The sequence below is a fragment of the Colias philodice genome, chromosome 12 (genome assembly GCF_061535455.1).
Source record: "Colias philodice isolate Cphi_HAF_F1 chromosome 12, ilColPhil1 Martin Lab GWU primary, whole genome shotgun sequence".
Lineage (NCBI taxonomy): Eukaryota > Metazoa > Arthropoda > Insecta > Lepidoptera > Pieridae > Colias > Colias philodice.
The window spans coordinates 11075267-11098399 of record NC_143097.1 but is presented as its reverse complement, the minus strand read 5'-3'; the positions used below and the strand labels follow the sequence as shown (position 1 = coordinate 11098399).

Sequence of the window (23133 nt, the reverse complement as noted above, 5' to 3'; positions counted from 1 at the left end):
TATAAGTAATCTATACTTCTTTACTAATATTATAGAGGAAAGGTTTGTAATTATGTATGTATGGTTTTCACGCATAAACTACTGGACCGATTTCAAAAATTCTTTCACCATTAGAAAGCTGCATCTTCATTCTTCACTGAGCAACATAGGCTATTTTGCATTTTCAAAAAAATTAGAGATCCTTACCAAAAATGCAATAATGTAACCCAAGGTGTAAAAAATTCCTTAATAAAAATTCTGTCATCGCGTGCGCTGCGGAATCTACTCCTTGAAGTACCTACGAGGATGGTTCTTATGAACAAAAACGTAAACATGTAGGTACCACGGGCGAAGCCGGGGCGAACCGCTAGTGAAGTATAAGCAGACAAAATATATTACTTATTTTACGCATAGGTACATGTTTTGCAAACACCAAACAGACAGACATTTTGTTTTAAGAACGATTATTACGCTTGAGTATAAAGCTTAATATAAGAAAAAAATAAAAAATCTGAATAACGAATAATATCTACAATGTTTATCTTTACAATGAATCATTGAGAGAATCTGGATTTATTGGTATAAACGTATAAATTGCTATAAACAGCAGAATAAACTTTTATCAACTGCCTTTCTATTTTCACACCGATATTTTTATGACTTATAGACGATATCTGTGTGACATATTGTTCATAACACAAAATGTATCTTATCACGAATGCAGTAAATCTCAAATTCGATTATCCCAAAAGCACAATTTCCTGTCATACACGATATATTATTTATTGATTTGTTAATAAATTTACAGGTTTTCTTTTGAGTGAAACCGAAGCCTTTGTGTTTTAAAAATATTATTTTCTAGATAAGATTCGGTTGTGAATGAAACCGATTGTAGAAAGTTTTTGAGGTCAAGATACTCATTTATGGGAGTTATAAGATAAATCAGTGATACTATCGCTTCTCTGATTTTGTGACAAATGTTACGTGTATCGGTTATTAATACGAGTTATTTTGGTTTGATTTATTCACATGAGCGTAAGGAATGGTGGGAAGTAACGTTTTAATCGTAATATATAGTTTATTTCTATAGTTAAGATATTTTGTTGTACTTTGAATTGGCTTTCCAAGAATTTTGTTTGAAATTTACACGAACGATTAGGTCATTAATTAATGTAATGTGTATTTCTATGTTTGGATTGTTATAAATTTTTTATTCAAAGATTGCTTTGATTGCTCTTTTAAAGGCGCTATCCATCAGATTTTAAATTCTCAAGCTGATTAGCAGTTTAGTGTGATTGCTGTAGAGGCATTAAAAGTTTAAAATTTATTGAATACTAGCTTATCTGACGTTTGAGAGATTGCAAAATTAAAAAAAAAAACTTTTTTTGCATCTATTAATAATTAAATAGTCTAGTTAGTATTTGATTTAAATCATACATAACAAAGACAAACATCTTTTTATTACTGGCAGGTTATCATCGATAGAGTCGTGTTTAACTTTTAGCAAAATCTTTCCTTTTACACTAGTATAGTTTTATAAAACTATACCTAAATAAGTATCAAAATATCCAGTAATTATCAACATAACCTATTTCACAATTAGGCCTAGCGTGCATGTACGATCGTTGATATAAATCGGGTGATTTACGCGACTGCCCCCGATGCTATCGCTACACGCTAGTCTAAGGTAATGAGCTTAATCGAATGCTAAAAATGTGTTTTATTTTTACAGCTATAAGTATATTACGATACAAATAGGAATAGGAACGTCAATGACCTTTTTGTGTCAAATATCGTTAGAAAATACGATTGGGCCCTCTTCGCGATGGACAGCGTTGGCCCAACAAATGATCGTCGATGTTTGCCGCCATAACGGCGATTACTAATAAATATCTACAACTAGCTGTACCCTGCGGATTTTCGCGTAGGGCCGTAGGGCGTAGCTTTCCTCGATAAATTGGCTATCTAACACCGAAATAATTTTTCAAATCGACCAGACGTAGTTCCTGAGATTAGCGCGTTTAAACAAACAAACTCTTCAGCTTTATAATATTAAGATGACGACCGAGCATAGACATTTAGGCCCTCTACACTATCGTGATTGCCACTAATCGCCCAACGCTGCCCATTGTGTAGAGCCCATTAGAAATTGCATTCATTATATTATTAATTATCTTACATTACGAATTCGTTACAATTAATACTATGGCGATGGTATGGACTAAATATATTCTATTCTCAGTTGTATTGATATCCTGAGATACACTGTTATTAGAGCAGGCGTTCGCTGGTCGAAGTCGAAATATTATAGTGTTTCTGCTATGGCATGGGCATGTTGGATATTCGGAAATAAAAAACTTTTTGATGGATCTATTTATTGCATATGACCATCGTAAACATGTATATAAAACTAGATATAAACTTACCTAGGTACTTACTTTTCAATATACTTCTAGTTTAGCTACGGCTGTAGGCTAAGAAGGGTCACGCCTGCACCAAAAGCTACATAATATAGGATTAAGCTATTATAATAATGATTCATCATTTATTTGTACACTCATCACCAATTAATATATTCCAATGCATACGAGGTGGTGATAAGTCCATCAAAACGACTCATACTTTCGCTTTTATAATTCTTTGTTTCAAACCACTTTGCGTTATCTGATCTTTGTTGTCTGGACACTGACCAACCACGTGCTAGAATGAGAATTAATTCAAACGATTTTGGCGTTTGCTGCTATGTGAATTGCATCGGTAATCGAGTGTGCGGTTTTGCGAGTGGTGTGAACTTGTCACACGTGATGTATGGTAATCGGTGGCTGCTTAAAGAAGCGCCTTGAAACATATTTGATTTTTCTAATGGTAAGACCATTAGAAAAATCAAATATGTTTCAAGGTTTAAGGAAGCTTGAAAATGTTGCTCCTTTACCAAAATTTTCAGTGTAGCTAATAGTGTAGTCGTAAATTTCATAAAGCTTATCAGAATTTTCAGGAGCATCAAAGTAATTAACAATTCTAAAATTCTTTTTGTGACTTGGACTACAAAATCTGCGATACAAATACGTTTAATTTACACGTAAACTCGAACATCGTATCCGTGTATAACAGGCTTTGCTCGTTACTTCTCTTAAAAACAACAACAAACAGTTTCCGAAAATTGTCACGTCTGTCATCGCCACAAACAATGCCATACAACTTAAGCCAGGCGATAATTAATTAAGCTATAGTAAACACCATCGTAACCTTGACAGCAAGCCATAGGATTTGTCATCAGACCTTTCTTTGTTGAGGTCACTATCAATACCATCCTTCTACGCCAAAAAGGGACACAGAAAATCCACCTCTATCCCAAGCTGAAACAGTTGAATTCAGGCCAGCAGGATTATCGATAGATGATTCGTTCTGGCTGTGCCGTTGTATTCTAATGTGGAATTTGGAGGTCGCGATTGTTCAGAATCAACAATATTGGAATTGTTCCAACGTAAGTTAGTCCACGAGACAATGCGTTGGCAAGAGACGAGGTTGCTGCCTTGAACGTTGCTTCCGATCTCATCGTAAAAAGACAATAGTAATTGTAATTAAGTCGTAAAGGTTAGAAGGGATGTCATTGTTTCTTCTAACCGAATTTTATGTAAGTGCGAAGTGTCATGTATATAGATGTGGCGCTTGGTTAATTTTATGCGATTTTTATGCGAAATTTTTGTTGTTTAACGATCGTAAAGGTTTTATGGGCTTTGTAATTTTATAATTCGATGCTACCTGTATTTATTAGATTTGGATTACTTTGTTAGTCTACAATTTTTGACTATAAATTCATGATGGCATTACAGAATTCTTTTGAAAAAAGTCAATGTTTGTGAATCTGAATATACCTAGTTCTTTTATTAAGCCTCCTCACTGCAGTGACATCAAAAATGTATCTAATATCACATGTTAAGAATTTGACACGATTGCACAAATTTACATACCTATTACCTATCCTACCACCAATCCCACCAATACCATCAAACAAAAATCAAACCTACCAAAACCCCATAATTTATTCAAGATACCAGAAACAGGTGGTGGTGAAAAAAGTTTTGATTCATATTAATCGCAATAAGAGGCGGTGACAGCCATAAATACGATATGTCGTATCGGCCGCGCACCGATCAAGGTAACAATAAGTAACGTTTATCAGTGATCGAGCGCGCTTGTAAATCACGGACGCGGGGCATCTTGGTATGAACGGTGCGGCTGAAAAGGGTGCAGCTTTTGTACGTTAGTAAAACTTGAAAAGTTTTTCATTTACGTATAAGTTAAAAGGGCTTATGAATTTTTAAGTGTTCTGTACCGAAAGGGAAAACCTGCTCATCAAGATATTATAATCTTTGACTGTAGCAAAAATAAAACAGCGAAAATTGTCAGTTGATTGGTAAGAAAAAGACAACAGTGGCATCCATCCACCATCAAAAACTTTCACGTTTCAACAAATTCATATTAAAACGAATTTCGAAATTTAAGGAATAATTCAACAAACACAACATAAATATTTCAGTAATATTGTTAAATTAGATTTAAGATCAACAGTGCTGAAATTAATGTTAGCATTCGTTGTAATTTGCCTTGCTCGATACAAATAATTCGGTTTATTAAAATAGTAATCTCTACCTTTAAAATAAAATATTGCCTCTTAATTTTTCTGCTTAATATAGTTCTCTAGATCTCAAGGTTATCATAAAAATATAAAGTAAACCATAGCACTAAACATAAAGTACAGAATAAACTTTTATGAATAATGAAATGAAATCGGAAATCTTAATTATCTTGCAAAATTTTTATATAGCGTATAGTGTTGTAACAATATATTTTAATTGATATGTTTATTTCTAGATCTTTAGATTGGTCTATCATTGTTTTAAATATTTTTATTGTAAGTGTTTTAAATTGGGCCAACATACTTTTGTAAATATTGAGGTTAAATTTGGTTATAAAATATTTTACTGTGGATTTGAAAAGTTGTTCCTTTCTGCATATCTATACGTTTCAGAGGAAATGGGGTAAGAGGGTAAATAAAAAACTAATAGAATTTATAATATTTATTTATCTTTTTGCGTTACAAGATCCTTAAACTTAAAACTACATAATATATATATACTTGGGAAGCTCCAATGTTATTATTGTATTAGAAATCATGACGGTAGAGAATCGGATGTAATTTCAAAAGTGCATGTAATATAGAACAACAAGTTACGAATAATTTATTGACCTTATCTAAATAATCGTTCAAAACTGATTCAATCGATTTTCGAATAAAATTTTATCATCGATTTAAAATCGGATAACCGTTATTGGTTAGGAAACGAGCTTGTTTCTTACTTAATTAATGCCCGTTTTAATCGATATATTGACAAATTAATCGATTTTAAATAACGAGCGAGTGGAGAAAGGTAATCCATCGTTTTGATAATTATTGTTTGAATGTATAACGATTTGATTTCTTTAATTAAATTTACGCCGAACATTCATGCGATGCTCCAATTGCGTTTTTTATGTTGATATATTGTAATGTTTAAAACGTGTTTTGGCAATTAATTTAACGATGCTGTAATTCTTGTAATCGTATCACTTGCTGTTTTCTTGTCTAATTTGAAGATAGCTCCATAACTTTTTTTACTTTGGCATTTTTCTGAGATTTTGAATATGAGTAGAACTTTATGAGGCTTCTTTATATTGTTGTTAAGTAATTTTTTTTTTGATGCAGGGCTGTGATGATGATGCGACTACGATGCGACGCGATAGCGCGACACGGCGCGTCGCTGAATCGCCTGCGCCGGATTGGACTGCCACTAATTGGTATTATCTATGCGACTTGCCAGAAACCTTACCGACTAGTAAACAGCAGTATTTGGTCCGGATTCAAGGGTTAACCCGCAGCAAGATTTTTTTTTATTTTTTTTTGTGTGGTGTCTCTCAATGTTAGCCTGAAGGGCTTCTACATTTTAACGCGGACGCGTGGGTGAACTAAAGGTTCACCCTGGTAGCGACATGCGTAAGTGCGTCCCCCCTTGACGGGGATCTCGAGCCTCCGCTTGGGCTGTCGCTTGAGTGGAGGAGGCCGGAAGGGCCCTAGTCGGACGGGGTTGCAGCAAGTGTTCGCGCACGGGTCGCACCGTACGATGCGACGCGATAGCGCGACACGGCGCGTCGCTGTATCGCGCCTGCGCCAGATTGGACTGCCACTAATTGATATTATCTATGCGACTTACCTCGAACCTTACTGTTGGACTTTTTTTAGGACAGAGTTCGCGGATGTGTGCGTTTTGTTGGGAACAAAATGCTTTAAATAATTTGTGACTTATTAGGTGTTATGATTGTCTTCGTTGGATATGTTTTAGTATGACTGTCGTGTTGCTGTTTTATATTTAAAAAGGGTAAAATAAATAATGTTCAAAATCTTTTTAAGAATCGTAATGCATAAATATAATTTATATTTTTCATCAAAAACATCTCAATATTTATTGTCATTTCAGTCCATCAACAGTCTATAAAATGTGCATCGAAACACAAAACCTAAACATTTCATTTTCATTTATTAGCAAGGATTAGATAGGCTATCTAGCGATCGGTGAGAAATACTGGTGTGTTAACCCGGGGTTACGCGACGTTATTTATTTAGTGATGAGCTGATACCGGCTTCTGTGTAGATACTTGTCTATCAGCTAATGAGTTACAGTTATTGTATCTAATGATTTTATATAGATATCTAGCCTTAGTCAGTGCTACGGATATTATTGTGAAGGCAAAAATTGTGCGAGTATCTTTCATAATATAATAGCACAATTTTGAATTTATCTCTGCATATGTGATTTTATGTAATAACCTAAAAAATAGTACTTTTAAATGACCATATTCAGAGACAATTCGAGATCGATTCAAGCAAGACATAAGCTATTGTAAAATTTTTTACTCTCCAAATTTGCGATATAATATTTACAATTGGAATTGCGTTGTATAATTAAAAAAAATATTACTTACGTAATTCTAATTTTTTTAAAGCTCCATTTATAGACAAACATCTTAAAAATATAGATCAGAGAATTCAAAGAATACCACATAAAAACAGCGATCGAATTTTATCGAGAACAAGCGCGTTCCAGGGATGCTTCAACAAAAATGTTAGAGATTTACGATACAGCTGGCATTCGGGCGCAATATGGGATAACTTGATGTGAGATATGCAAAGGCTTAAGATTTATTTACTAACGTATGGACTAATCTAACACTGCCTTTATCTTTGAGGAAGAACCTTTATGGGTTCTAGGATATCAGTTTTAGGTATGTTGTTATAATGATAGGTTTTGTAATTGTATTTAACAAATACAATTACATACCTTATAAGATTTTTTCAAGATTGAAGCGTAAGAGATAAATTAATAAAGTTAATACAACAAATAAAAGAAAATGGGTTATATGACAGAAAATAAATATTTAAGTTTGAGTTTGATACAAGGTCATCTCGTAAGATTCGCTAAAAATGTTACAAATTTATCAACCACGAGCGGAATTCTCGAATCTCGCAGATCTCTATCTATGAATACCAGCACATTATTGATATAGGAAACCACAGCCATATATCTTGTCCAGGAGCGTGTTCCGGGCACCAATGCTGCTTCAAAGTAGCGCTAGTATTGAGATGCAGTACCATTAGGCACCTTTCTATTCGGTGGCGTGCATATCAATGGTCTAGGGCCGGTTGCAGAGCTTCACCGACCATCAGTGCGTACGTCAGTCGCGCTTGTCATATGTATGGAAATTCGCGTGCGTATGGTCGGTCTAGCTATGAACGGTTTTATGAATTTCCATACATATGACAAGCGCGACTGACGTACGCACTGATGGTCGGTGAAGCTCTGCAACCGGCCTAACATCTGTCTCTATGTATGAACGTAATAGATACTAGATATAGGTTTGGTAAAACTGACTGGGCTATTGGGATAGGTTAGGGTTTTGAGTATCTACTGTAATAATCTAGTGCTATCGGAAAAAATATTGCGTTGGTTTATGGTTATTAGTGATTTGTAATGTATAGGTAAGATCACTTTTGATTAAGCTTTAGACACTTGTTAGATAAAGTTTTGTGAAATTTCCAATAATGCTGCTTTATTTAAATAACTACCTCGATTTATATTTCTAGAATAAATCAATATCGTTATGAATTAATAAAGATTTTTTCTAAAAATCGAATTGCTTCTCATGGAAGCCTAACCAAACAATTTATTAAATGCAGTAAGTAAATGATAATATATTGTAACTTTCTGTTATATTATTACACACACAATTATGCATATTCGTTTTAGTATAAGTGAGAACAAGAGAAACAAAATAATCGATTCAATTTTCACCATCAATGTGTGACCAAACAAAACAAACACGAACTTATCAATAATAAAAATTGTGAGTGATTTTACGATCGAGTCCATTCCGAAACTATTTAACTTTATGCCGCTGTAATAGTTCAAAATAGGGCTCCATTAAAAGTGTCCGGTTAATTTATAGTATAGAACGAAATGAATCAAAATTTATTGTTTAAGTCCAGATTCTGAGTGAGTTGGACATTGATAGTTAACTTTCTGATATATGGCTGCCTCTTGATCCCATTTTTAGGAGCTATTTAATTTATTCGGTAGTAAAATTTAATGATACTGAGTATTGTCCTTTTGTGGTTGTAAATATTAGCTGTAAGGTTTAATGTTGTTAATTCTGATCTATAAAGTGTCAATGAAAGGTGATAAATGTTTTAAAATAATGCGCAATAAGCGCAAACATTGGAGGTGGTCTATTAGGTTTTGATAACAAAGTTATGTTAACAGTTATACTAGGTAGGTTATGTTAACAGTTATACTAGGTTTTGATAACAAAGATATGTTAACAGTTATACTGTAGGAATTAAATAATTAATAAAAAATGTTTTCACTTTCTTATAGGATCTAATATCGCATTAACAACATGTCTTGATTATAGGCGATTTTTTCACATCACTATTTTGCTTTATGTCAACAAATATGTTATTTTCGTAGTAACAAAATGGTATTTTATTCCGGTAAAATCTGGAAGTTTTAGACTCATATATTCTAACGTAATCAAATCGATATTGTTTTAAACAATAATAAACCCACACACTTCCACATAAGGTATATTATTTAACTTATTAGCTGTATAGGAATTATCCTCAGTTAATAACAGTAACACCCGATAACTCGGGTTATCTAAAAGTAGCTCAGAGCGCGTAAATCGAAACACCTAGAGTCGCGACCCGGGTGGGCACTGGCCCTTAGTGGATGGCTTTATGTAATAGTGCCATATTATTCACGACGTATTATAAAACAAAAGCTGTGTGTCTGTTCGCGATAATCTCATAAACTACTTCATCATTTTCTTCCGTTTGCAACAATAGCGTGGCTCTAGAGGAAGGTTTAAGCACACAAGTTGTTAAGTTTTAGTTAAAGAAGGTGGAGCAGCGGGTGGAAAGCTAGTACAAATATAAAAAAAAAATACTTGCATCATTTATGCTAAAAACCCTTTTTTAAATGAATGATGTTGACAACGACTAGGATGGTGGTGGATTAGCGGTTTTTTTTTTTTTTTTTTTTTTTTTTTTTTTTATGTTGTGGGATAGCAAGCGAGCAGACGCGTCGCCTGGTGTTAAGCGATACGCGCCGCCCATAAGCATCCACTCCACTGGGGAGTGGATGTGTTGCTGTCCTCAGGAAAGGGGAAGGATATAAAAGAGGGAAATTGTTAGGGATAACTTGGAGAATCCTTAGCTGATGATGCTGATGATCTAAAACACCTATTTGCTTCCGCACTAATAATTATCCCCGTTTCTTCTGACTTCAGCATAGACTTCGATTGATTCAACCTTACATATTTTGACTTTATTTACCTTGAACATTTTATCATTCATACCCACTTCTCACTCACTACAGACCTCACTATACACTCATATACACAAACCCACTTACACACACACAGAAACAACAACCACCTATTTTTTATTTTATTTTATAGTTATTTTGTTTTTAGTACTGCTTTTACTGTCTGTTTTTTTTTTTTTTTTTTTTGTCTTATTCACAAGCTTGCTGCAGATTCGATCCATAAGGCTGCTACATTGTATTTTAGATATACTAAGTGGGGCCTGGTGACCCGTACCACAGGTTCTTCAGAACCCACATCGGGCACCAGCTCTCATAAGGTTGCCTAATATATATTATGTATTAGTATTATTCATTCTTTGTAAAGTTTTTAACCCTTGTGAGAGAGATAAATAAATGTTTTTATTATTATTATTTATTAGCTAGCAGCCGGTTTTTTAGGTATTTATAGGTGCTCTTTTTGAAGGTCTCCATGTTGTAAGAATTGGGGAATACTGTAGGTGGTAGGTCGTTCCAGAGTTTTACAGTTCGCGGGAGAAAATTTCGCGTAAAACGAACTGTGGAACTCCGCCAGCAGTCGAGGTGGTGAGGGTGGAACTTATTTTTCTGGCGGGAAGTGCGATAATGAAATTGGGCGGGTGGGATTAGACCAAAAAGTTCTTCAGAACACTCCCCGTAATAGATTCTGTAGAAAATACAGAGTGATGCGATATCTCTTCTAAGCGAGAGCGGATCGAGCTTATTGGAGATTTTTGGGTCGTCAATGATTCGAGTTGCCCGACGTTCAATTCGGTCCAAAGGAAGAAGTTGGTATTGAGGGGCGCCAGCAAACAGATGAGAGCAATATTCCAGGTGTGGACGAACCTGTGCCTTATACAAAAGGAGTAGATGAGCTGATTTGAAATACCTCCTCGATCTGCTTAGTACACCCAACTTTTTTGAAGCTAGTTTAGCTTTATCTTCTAAATGACCTCGAAATTGAACGTCACTCGATATTTGGACGCCTAGGATTCCAATGCTCGGTGAGATATTAAGAGGAGTGTTCTGAAACCGAGGTGAAACGAGGAATGGGGACTTCTTAGTGGAAAACACGCAGACTTGCGTTTTTTTTGGATTGAATTCCACCAAATTGAGTCTACCCCATTCAGAAACTTGATCTAACGAAGTTTCTATAGTATCTACAAGCCCATTTCGACATTCCTCCACATAGGCCCTAGAGACTTGTGAGTGGCCCGAGTAAAAGGCATCCCCCGTACTGTCATCCGCATAACAGTGTATATTACATATTTGTAACATGTCGTTAATGTGCAGGAGGAACAGAGTGGGGGATAGCACACAGCCTTGAGGGACACCAGCATTAAGGGGTAAAGAGGCAGAGCGGAAACCGTCGATAACGACTTGTATACTTCTGCCTGAAAGGAAGCTGGTAACCCAATCACAAAGTCCTGAAGGAAGTCCGTAGGATGGCAGTTTGGAAATGAGCGCCTTATGCCAAACCCGATCAAAAGCTTTGGCGATGTCTAAACTTACAGCCAACGCCTCCCCCTTACTCTCGACAGCTTCCGCCCATTTATGGGTTAGATAGATTAAGAGATCACTGGCTGAACGACCGTGGCGAAAACCATATTGACGATCGCTCAATAGCTGGTTTTTCTCTAAATAACCCAAGAGCTGGCTGTTGATAATGCCTTCCATTATTTTGGAGAGTAAGGAGGTTATAGCTATAGGTCTGTAGTTTGATGGATCCGATCTATCGCCCTTCTTAGGGATCGGGTGAACAAAAGCCATTTTCCATGACTGCGGCACCACGGCTTTTAGGTAGGAATGTCGAAACAGGCGCGTTATAACTGGTGTAAGCTCAGGGGCACACGTTTTGAGTAAAACTGCAGGGATTGCATCCGGCCCACTCGACTTGGACGTGTCAAGGTTACTGAGTGCCTTTCGAACAGCTCAACAACAACAACAAGAGAAATTCAAACTGTGTCTAATATGTATATCAAAATAATATAAATCATTTATATTTAAAAATCTTTTTCACTCTCGCAGAACGCGGTCCCACTGTCGTCGAAGTTGGTAACAGTGCTATAATTTTACGATATCTCATTGTTTAGTGCCCTTACCAGACGCACCTGCTTGTTTCACTAATAACCCTATGATATATGGGCTGGAGGATTGTACTCGAATATACTGAGACCCATCTGATATAAACTTTTAAAGAAGAAAGATTTTGAAGTGAATGTTTCGATTTATATCTGTATAATGTTTATTGTTTATGTCGCTCTATATTTTCTATAGTATCATAAATTCTACTCATTGCTTAATTAAAAACATCACAAAAGATGATTAAATAATAATTAAATACCTTTTCTCTGTTCAAAAGTACCTAGTCCTTTTTTGTCCGTAATTCTTCACTTCGAAAAAATCAGTGTAAAACGCTACCTGCTGCATAGCTCTATCTCTTCTTAGTAGTACTAATATCACAATTTCTGCTCAAAGGTACACCTCACATAGGCTTAGTATAATTCATTTAAAATCTATTATCAGAAATTATTCACACACCGTTCGTAAATTAAGCGTTTGAAAAATTTAAAACTCTATCAAAGAAATGTCTCACATATTATAAATTTCGTCGATAACATACCGATATATTGACCCCAGACACGTTAGACAATTATTTATTATATAAATGACTATTTATATTGACTTTATATCTTTTATGTCAATCATTTAGATATGTAAAGCGGGCTATAAATTTCCCAGAAATCGAAACAAAGTTGAGCAGGAACGGGTTATATAGCTCATGGTTGTGGGGTGACCACGTTTCTACATTGGTTTGGGTTAAATATTTTGGCTAGTGGGATATTCATCCATGATACTGTAAAATGAATTTGTTAAATAATATGTGAGACCGTACCTCAGTAGTAAGTAAATAAGCTACGTTATTTAGTAGAAATAGAAACTTATAATTTTAAACTTGGATGCATGCCACTTCACATATGAGAAAATAAATTATAATTTAATGCACAAGAACAATGAATAATATATACAGAAGTAAGAGTAGCAGTTTAATATTGTATAGAATGACGTATTTATTCATCTTAGTCACGTCAAAAAAAATTAAATCTAGACCACCAAAGGTTTAAGGCTACATCGCCGTCTTAAACTTACATTAACAAGGTTTCATTATTATGTAATGTAATCGCCTAATATGTTTGTATACTTACTGTCGATGTAAGTATTATTATATATCTAAAGAAAATAATAATCACAAATCCCATCTATCCCACAAATTCCCACACCATGGTGACCCACAGCACCGACCTATAAAGTGGCACGGTATTGTCACAGAGATTCATAGTCGTTATCAAATCGGATGCTGGACGATGTTATCCACCGTGAGAACTGCAGCGTGTGTGGTCTAGCTCTATGGTTGCTAATGGCAACTGTACTTCTGGAGTGAGGAAATGTTTTGGCTCCTGTTCGGAGAAAGTAGTAGGGTATATTTTGCCTTCTGTTGAGGGAAAGGCAAAAGACATTAAAATTATATTCTGTAAATTAACGCACAAAATTGGTACTATTTTAAATTCTTGGTCCAAAAACGTCTTTCATGTTTTGGTATCAGTGAGGTTATTGATATATGTATTTTTACAAGCATGTAAAATAAGACAAGGGGAAACAATAATTATCTAGGTAGGTATACATATTTTAGGTATCTAACGTAATTTCACACTCGTAATATTAACGTTTCACATTAAAGCGTTTCTACAAATGAAATTTGAAACAGTATTTAATAAATATATATTTCAGGACAATTTTCACACACGGCACGATCTGATCCCATACTAAGCTTTCGCTTGTGTTATGGAAACCAGATGGCTGATACATATATATATTTTAAATAAATACTTATTTAGTAGTTCTTATACAATATGTATTTAAGTAGTTCTTATAGCACTGTTAACATTTGATAATAAAATTCCTGCATATCGCCGTTTCATCTAGACAGGAAGCTTAAAAACCTTAACAAAACTAATGTCAACTGAACAAAAGATATCCTTCATTTAAGTGATTCGTTTTGGCGCTAAAATGTTTAGCCCAAGGTGACTTAGGATTTTTTCTTAGCAAATGGTTAAATAAAATTGACTCAATCGTAAAGAATAATTTAATTTAATAAAATAAATTGAGATGTGATGAGAAAAATATTATCTAGATGAATATAATATTTTTTACGTGGGATTAATAGCTAGGAGTAATATTGATACTTATTGATTGTAATTTTTCCGCGTCTGCGCATGTTATAAAAATTTTAGGTAATTCGTTCTCAACAAAAAACTAAACGGTCTACAAATAGACATAACTGGACAAAATCATGAAAATCGGCTTACGCAGGTGAACTGAAACCTCTTCCTTTTTTAAAGTCGGTTGAAAATATCAATTCTTATCAACTTCTTAAAGTGATTTTTCCTCTGAGATTTTTTTATAACCTGGTCGTAGCCAAGGTAGACGAAACTATTATCGTACGATGTGCTTGAGATTTTTTAAAACCTGGACGAAGCCAAAGTTGTTACATTTAAAGTACATAACATTAGACGCCTCACTTCAAAGCTCTTAATGAATTCATTCTATGATCCACTTCCACATGTGATAATCGCGATCAATAATTACAAAAGAACAATGCGATACTAGTTCGGTGCGCGTGGGCAGCTTTCATAACATATTGTCATGATTACGTGTCAAATTGTATCAATATTGTTGTGTATGCGCAAGAGCTGACTAAACCAAATAACGTTTTATGTATAACTAGGTTACCGCCCCGCGGCTTCGCCCGCTTTGTCTAAAACCTAATAAATTATATAATTAAACCTTCCTCTTGAATCACTCTATCTATTACAAAAAACCGCATCAAAATCCGTTGCGTAGTTTTAAAGATTTAAGCATAGGGACAGAGAAAGCGACTTTGTTTTATACTATGTAGTGATTACAAGAAACAATAAATTTATCAAAGCCTTGATAATTTTGTCATGGCAATGTATGCAATATAGTATAAATACCTACTGCGATTTTCGCTAATATTATAACCATCACTACCTAAATTTGTTTGCGTTTATCAATAATTATAAAGAAAAAACTGTCATTTAGATCACTTCCCAACAAATTGAACAAACGGAAGCCCGACAATCGTCACATGATCGATATACCTAAGCCGATTGTACCTTTCAATACATGATCAATTACTGCCACTGTATTGTAATATTATTCACGGGATTATCACTTCTTTATAAATATAAATAGAGACGGTATTTGGTTTGAATCGTTAGATAGGGATAAAAAGTTCGGTTGACATCTATACCTGAGTTTTAGTTAAGTGTGATTGAATGAGGGTAGGCAGGGGCGTTGAAAATTTACAACAATTAGGACCGGTTTCACAACTTCTGGTTATGTTTAGCTTATCTGTCAGTTAAAAAATGTCAGATAGGCTATCAGGGATATTATCAGCAAGTGGTGAAAGCGGAAATTGTTATTTTAATGTAATGTAGCGCAGTACCTATGCAAAAAATTAAAGCTTATCTAATTAAAAAAAATATATATATTTTTAAAACCTAAAGACACTTTCGAATATAATAAATCAAATTCCATCCAGGTGACAAACGCAAAAAAAGTCGACTTGAAAATCTCCTCCACTTTTTGATGTCGGTTTAAAATCAAGAGTCTTTTCTGACGTCAAACTGATTAAATACAAAATTAAATAAAAAATTGGCATGATAGAGCACATTAATTTTTTAACTTGTATACCTAGCAATGAAAACGCACTAAAGCACCAAACAGAAAACATCATAATTTATCCAATTAATACAATTTACAAATAAAAACGCCATAAATAATTCACATTTCCTGTCAAAAGAGTAAAAATATATTTGTGTGAAATTTGTCAGACATGAATGAATATTCAACATGTTTGCTTCAAATGTTTAAACAATGGCGTCTGAGGTCAGAACTTGACATTTTTTGGATGATATTTCGAATATATTTAGGACATACTTTTACATTGGTTATGATTCAGAAATGATGTTATTCGATGTATTTTATTTATTATATTTTAATAAGGAAGAGGAAAGGAAAAGTATTGTGAATGGAAAATATTTTGTATTTTACGTATTTTATGTGTAGGAAGGTAACTTTACTTAGTACTTATATGCTAAGTCATTAAGAAACTGATGTAAGGTTTTTAATAATTAATCTTATAATATAAAAATGAATCGCAAAATGTGTTGGTAAGCGCATAACTCGAGAACGGCTGAACCGATTTCGATAATTCTTTTTTTATTATATTTCTTGAAGTACGAGGATGGTTCTTATGTAGAGAAAACGTAAATATGTACCACGGGCGAAGCCGGGGCGGACCGCTAGTTTTTAAATAAAATGGAGCAACAACCCAACGCCAATATAGCTTAAGGTGATGAATTAATTTTTCTAACATTTACGGCCCTTTTTAAACCTTCGTAATTTTTATATTATCAAAGTTGTCGTGATGAAAATTCTTGACAAGAAAGTTCAATAGTAACACAATACGTCTACCGTTTTAGAAACATGATTCCATGATATTTTCTCGATAGAAAAAAAATACAAAGTTCGCATTGTTATCTCTGGCATCTTCAAAATAACAAACGTAAAGTTACGACTTTTTGGATATTAACTATAAAACATACAACCTATACGTCTACCGATTTAGAATTTTGAAATATGCGATGGTTTTGAAATAAACAAGAAATACTTGAAATTAGCGCGCGACCAGCCAATATAGCGAGAGCCGCCCTGTACCTTCCTACCCCGATCGCTGCACGAGTCATTCCCGCTACGGCCGTCACACGGGGAACTTGTGTCGCTAGCGCAATCGTAAAAAAGGGTGACAACACAATAAGACAAAATGAGACAAATGGGGACAATAAAGAAAATAAGAAGAAGAAACATAAAGGTTGGAGGAAAAAGAATGCTTACAATTGGAACAAATTAATGAAGTAAGTTGGTTTTATTTTAAATTTGATGATAATTGTATTATAGACGATGTTTGATATGTACCCCTGTTTTAAGTACATAACGAATGTGTAAGATTTTTTTCATCTATAGCATAGATAATCTTTTCAGAAATCCGGAATCCAGAAGGAAAATAAACCCACTGATTGTTCACAATGTGAACCCACTCCTTCGTAAGTACCTTTATTCAGTCAAAAATGTATGTTATCAACGCTCTACTGGTTTTATCGCATGATTCCATTTTTAGCAAAAAGCAACAAAGTGCAAAGAAATAAAAAATCATGGTGAACTTAGTGGAAGTATGGTGGCCGTAATATGGAACAGGAGCTCATTGGAGTAGTATTATATTTAAAAAAATACGAAAAAATTTCAAGAATTTCTTAGTAGGTGGTAGATAAGTATGTTGTATAAAGAATTTGATGTTGATATTTATTTCATTTATACTTACTACACCTGTGCGGGAAATTGCTTAGTACTAAAACAGGTTTATATTCATATTTACATAGTAATGTGAGTTTTCATTTCGAAAAATTTTGTGTAAGTATATATTCAGTTCCTGGGTGATCTGGAAACACAATTGGGCCCGGAAGATGGCGCTGCAGTCACTCCTCCTAATCACATGAACCGATTTGGATGAATATTTGTGTGCACATTTCATTGTTGTGGGATGATTGGTTGATTCGTTTTCACATTAGCTAATATTATGTATTTTTGTTCTTAGAAAGTAAACTTAATTTAATGTTTATAATACATTATTATTGGTATAAATAAGCCAGTGTTCGTCTCACATTGCTGTACCTGCCTACCTACCCTACCAGGGCCTAACTTTGTTCTGGCTATTTTATTTTGATTATTTGTAATGAATCATTACAATTATAATAGAGTGCAAAAAATAAATACATGCGTCAATATATTTTGTGTGTTTTTTTAAAACAATTTTTTTATTAAAAAAAATATCATTCCGACCGCGGCTTTGCCCGCGTGGAATTAGGTTATATCGTGAATCCTGTTTTTTCCCACAGAAGTGTTCAGTTCGGATAAAAAGTATCCTATGTGTAAATCCAGGCAATTAGCTATATTTTATCAAAATTGGTAATGTAGTCTTGACGTAATTAAGTAACAACTAACAAAAAAATATACAAATTAACATCCAAAGTTTCGCATCAGTTTTACTGTATTAGTGATATCTTCCACTCTTGACTTTGACTGAGAAGAATTAGGGTTTATAACTTCTTTCAGAAATAGTACCTTTCATTTCTGGGCATGATGTAATATCTACGTCAGCATCAAATTCTATCTAAATCGATTCAGTAGTCCGCGTTATTGAGTACCATTTCATTTTTTCAGAGTAACAATATTTTTTGTTATTTTAAAGATTATTTATAACCTGTATTATTTTGTAATAAAGTAAACATTACGAAATGATAATAATTATTAATAATGTCTAAGTAGTTGTTAAAAAGAAGATTATTTGTTTATAAGCAAGAAAATAAAACCAATAAATCAACAATTTAATAAATGTATGACAATATTATAACTGTATGACGACTCCATACATGTTTGTCCCGAGTCGGCCAGCGGCAGCGCGGCGAGTTTGCAAGAATGACTTCGCGCACACCCGCGTTCGCGATAGCGAGCTATTAGACTCCGCCCGCCAAGCAGTGGATTTTTTTTGTGTATCGTCTTAAAATATTTAGGTAAAATAAGGGTCGAAACTTTTCAGCAAAATCAAATCGAAAATCTTTGCGTAAAACTATAATTGTGATGGTTAAGTTGAATTTTAAACTTCAATATATTAGCTTCAAGTAATACTTTTAAAGATTTATTTAGATGACTTGCTAGGCATGAGTAGTATTTCTGAGATAACCAACTTTAAAATTAAAAGCCAATTGGAATTCCTTAATCACATTCCACATTACCGTTCCTGTTTTTATTCTCTTGCTTCTTTAAAACTCTCCCTCGCTAGTTTTAAAGTGAATTAAATTCTCAATAATTACCACAATCTTTAAAAGAAATTCCGTTCACATTTGTCTTATTCTGTATCTATCTGGATGCATTAGCGCATATTGCACCTACTGTATTGTATGCAAATATGGGAGCTTGTACATTTCGAATAAAAAAACATTGGAAACCAGTGAATCGTCGAAAGGGTTTATTTTATTATCGTATCGTAACACGGTTCCAATATCTGCACATTTTTAACGTTCAATCTTGAGCGTGAAAGACGCTGGATTGTTTCGATTTCTCAATAAAATAAAAAGTGTTTGTGAAATTATTTACTTGGTTTTATTTATTTGAAAAAAGGCGAAGTTTTGGTAATTTAACAATTTATTTATGTAAATCCAATAGGCTTATTCCAAATTGATGTGATGATAGATGTCAGATATCCCTTAATGTTAGTACGTGACTTATAAGCTAATGTAAGTCAATATTAAAAAAAATACTAATTATTATCAGTTGACGGAGCACCTTATGCTTTGAATGAATAATTTAATAAAAAATAATTTGGAAAATCCAAAAGTGCACGCCTCATATTTTTTTTTTAATAAATATTTTTTAATTATTATTTTTATTTATTTAATAACAATTAAACCACAACGAATCAGACCCTGAAAAATGAAAGGGTTCTATTCCTGAGCATACTCAAGCGTAAGAGAAAAAAAAAGACTCGATTAGTAAAGTATTTCGGTCGCTATCGTGTTAACAAGAAAAAGGATCCGCACATACAGACACACGGACGTCCAAGACAGAACTTTTTTAAACTGTTTTTTAACTAGTTTAAATAACAAAAATGACATCAAAAATATCATGAACGTTAAAAATAGTGTTTTTTCTTAATATGTGTATGTATGTATTATCTTACAAGTGCAATGTATGATACATAAAGACATTTTAAGTTTGAAAAATCAGATGTTTTGCGCGAAGTGACAGTAGTACCCACCTCAACGCTTCGCTTATGAGGCGTGCAATAAATTACGCACAAAGTGTCCCATGAAGGATGTCATAATATATCTCTCCAAAATTACCATCGGGAGACTGTTGCGACCGCCCCGCACTCTATCGAAAAGTAGACGCTGTTAAACTATTATACTATACAAATTCAAATTCATTTTCATCATCATAATAAATCATAGTTCAAGGCGTCTCAGGTTTAATAAATTAAAATATACTCTACATAGCGTAAAAATAAAGCTTTAGTTATGTGTGCATTTATGCTATGAGAGTCCTTTTTTACGAAACTCCATCGTCAAAGTTCTATTAAATGATGATTGAAGAACTATTAAAATAACGATTAAAATCCTTATAGTACATTACTATACTGTATAACCCGAACAACTAGCAAAGGTATTCACACCCCAAGCATTTGAAAGCAAATTAGAGATGCCTTAGAATCGTTGTGAGGTCTACCGGGAGTAATTGCGCGGAAATCGTCGCAGGCTCAAGACAATATACATAAAATGTTACATGTCCGTCCGTGCTCGCTTTACGAGCGCTTCAAATATTACGGCTATGTAAAACAGGGTTTTACGGCGACACGACAGCTATGCGTATGCGCAGGTCATGTCATAGATTATGCGACAGACGCTCCTTATCTATCTAGTAAGTAACAAGAGCTATAATTTTGTCTTGATCAGTAACTATGTATATTATTTTGTTTCAGGTATGGCTGTCGGAGGCAGGTTTCTTCCTTCCAGTTCATTCCTTTATTTTTGTCATATAGCCCAGTGAAATTAGGTAAAAAAAGGGGTCAACCTCGGAATGAAAGATAATAAGCTGGAAATTGGTAAAAACCTTTGTTTTGTTACCCTAAATATTGTCTCAAAAGTCACAAATGCTATCGTGTCCGCGTCTTAAGATATTGAAGGTCAAAGGTCACAAAAAACGATTTTTCGCGAATATCTCGGTTCCTATTGCTTAAATGATATTTTCACCTATTATGAAAGTTAGAGAGTATAAAATTCTCTACAACTTTTGTCTAAACTTTTTTTTTATACGATCAACCGTTTTTGCGGTAGAGCGCGAAGAGTGCGCAGCGTACAGTCATATATGAGCTAATGCAGGGTCAAGCGTGACTTACGGTTATAATTAAAAAAATTATAATTATTAAGCAATGCCCATTATTTCTGTACTTATTCTTAATTATTTATATTTAATTATTCAACTATAGTATATTATTAATTCTGGATTATCTATTGCACGCCTCATAAGCGAAGCGTTGAGGTGGGTACTACTGTCACTTCGCGCAAAACATCTGATTTTTCAAACTTAAAATGTCTTTATGTATCATACATTGCACTTGTAAGATAATACATACACACACATATTAAGAAAAAACACTATTTTTAACGTTCATGATATTTTTGATGTCATTTTTGTTATTTAAACTAGTTAAAAAACAGTTTAAAAAAGTTCTGTCTTGGACGTCCGTGTGTCTGTATGTGCGGATCCTTTTTCTTGTTAACACGATAGCGACCGAAATACTTTACTAATCGAGTCTTTTTTTTTCTCTTACGCTTGAGTATGCTCAGGAATAGAACCCTTTCATTTTTCAGGGTCTGATTCGATGTGGTTTAATTGTTATTAAATAAACAAAAATAATAATTAATAAATATTTATTAAAAAAAAATTATGAGGCGTGCACTTTTGGATTTTCCAAATTATTTTAGTTATATTTTAAAATAAAAAGACAGTAAGGAAATATATTTTAGATATATCTTTATTTTTCACTAGCGGGCCGCCCCGGCTTCGCCCGTGGTACATATTTCGCAATAAAAAGTAGCCTATGTCCTTTCTCGGGTATCAAAATATCTCCATACCAAATTTCATGTAAATTGGTTCAGTAGTTTAGGCGTGATTGAGTAACAGACAGACAGACAGAGTTACTTTCGCATTTATAATATTATGAGATTGATATGTTGACGGGCTGCTACACTTGTTGGTGGAAGTGTTGACAATTGTACAGGTTTATTTAGTTTTGTTAATTTGATGAATTGCGTGTAGCGGAAATAATCAAGGTTGTCACTCCATTTTCAAATAAAGTTTGTACGGGGCAGTTTTCTTGTTGAAATACTTCCACCAGTTTATCCAAATTGGTAATTTTCTCCAATGCTCTAGTAACAGTTTTTTTTCTTTTTTTAAATCGGCTATAAATAGAAATGATCATAGGGTAGGGACAAGTATTTCCAGTTATATAAGTATTTAAAAATTTACACGTTTTAAAGGAAACATATATAATGTCGTTTTATTTTAAAATATAACTAAAATAGATAATCCAGAATTAATAATATACTATAATTGAATAATTGCTTAATAATTATAATTTTTTTGTCAATAATTGACTTTATACAACGTACTGATAACCGTAACTCACGCTTGACCCTGCATTAGCTCATATATGACTGTACGCTGCGCACTCTTCGCGCTCTACCTCAAAAACGGTTGATCGTATAAAAAAAACGTTTAGACAAAAAATGGAGAGAATTTTATACTCTACAACTTTCATAATAGGTGAAAATATCATTTAAGCAATAGGAACCGAGATATTCGCGTAAAATCGTTTTTGGTGACCTTTGACCTTCAATATCTTAAGACGCGGACACGATAGCATTTGTGACTTTTGAGACAATATTTAGGGTACCAAAACAAAGGTTTTTACCAATTTCCAGCTTATTATCTTTCATTCCGAGGTGAAACCCCTAATATGACTGGGCTAATATATCGATACTGCTTTCCGAATCGGTGGTAAATTTAAAAATGTAATGACGATTTAAAAGTGCTTCTGGAAGAAGTCTAATTGAATAAATAAATGTTTGAGTTTGAGTTTGAGTTTGAATCGTATCCTTATCCCCGTTAAAAGCGGCTAACGCATTTGCAACTCCTTTGCTTCACTTACCACTAGACGAGTCATAGTAAAGGTGTTATTGTTATATTGGATGTATGTTATGGTAAATTACAAAAATTGAGATTGATGCTACCTTGATTTAATAAATATCTACCTAGTATTTTCTAGTGTTTGATTTTACGCGAGTATTATACATTTAGAATATAAAGACTTTTTAATTTTAGTCTCCCCGTGACCACGCTCGCTGTAAAGTGTTCGAAACGTCGGGTAAATAATATAATGAATAAATCGCGTTTAAAATCCGTTAAAAAGTCTTAAATTTCTAAATATCTACCTATATAAACCTATGTAAGATGAATTACT

General features: G+C 33.8%; 1 protein-coding gene and 1 long non-coding RNA gene across 2 annotated transcripts in view; both read left to right on the top strand.

Moving 5' to 3' along the window:
* LOC149484264 (uncharacterized) overlaps positions 1-23133 on the top strand; it is a 252038-nt gene that overhangs the window by 182904 nt on the left and 46001 nt on the right. The gene's annotated exons all lie outside the window — the stretch shown is intronic.
* LOC149484265 (uncharacterized) lies at positions 16548-17308 on the top strand. The gene is made up of 3 exons (XR_016316412.1): positions 16548-16912; positions 17040-17101; positions 17176-17308. It is a non-coding gene; the product is annotated as an uncharacterized LOC149484265 (long non-coding RNA).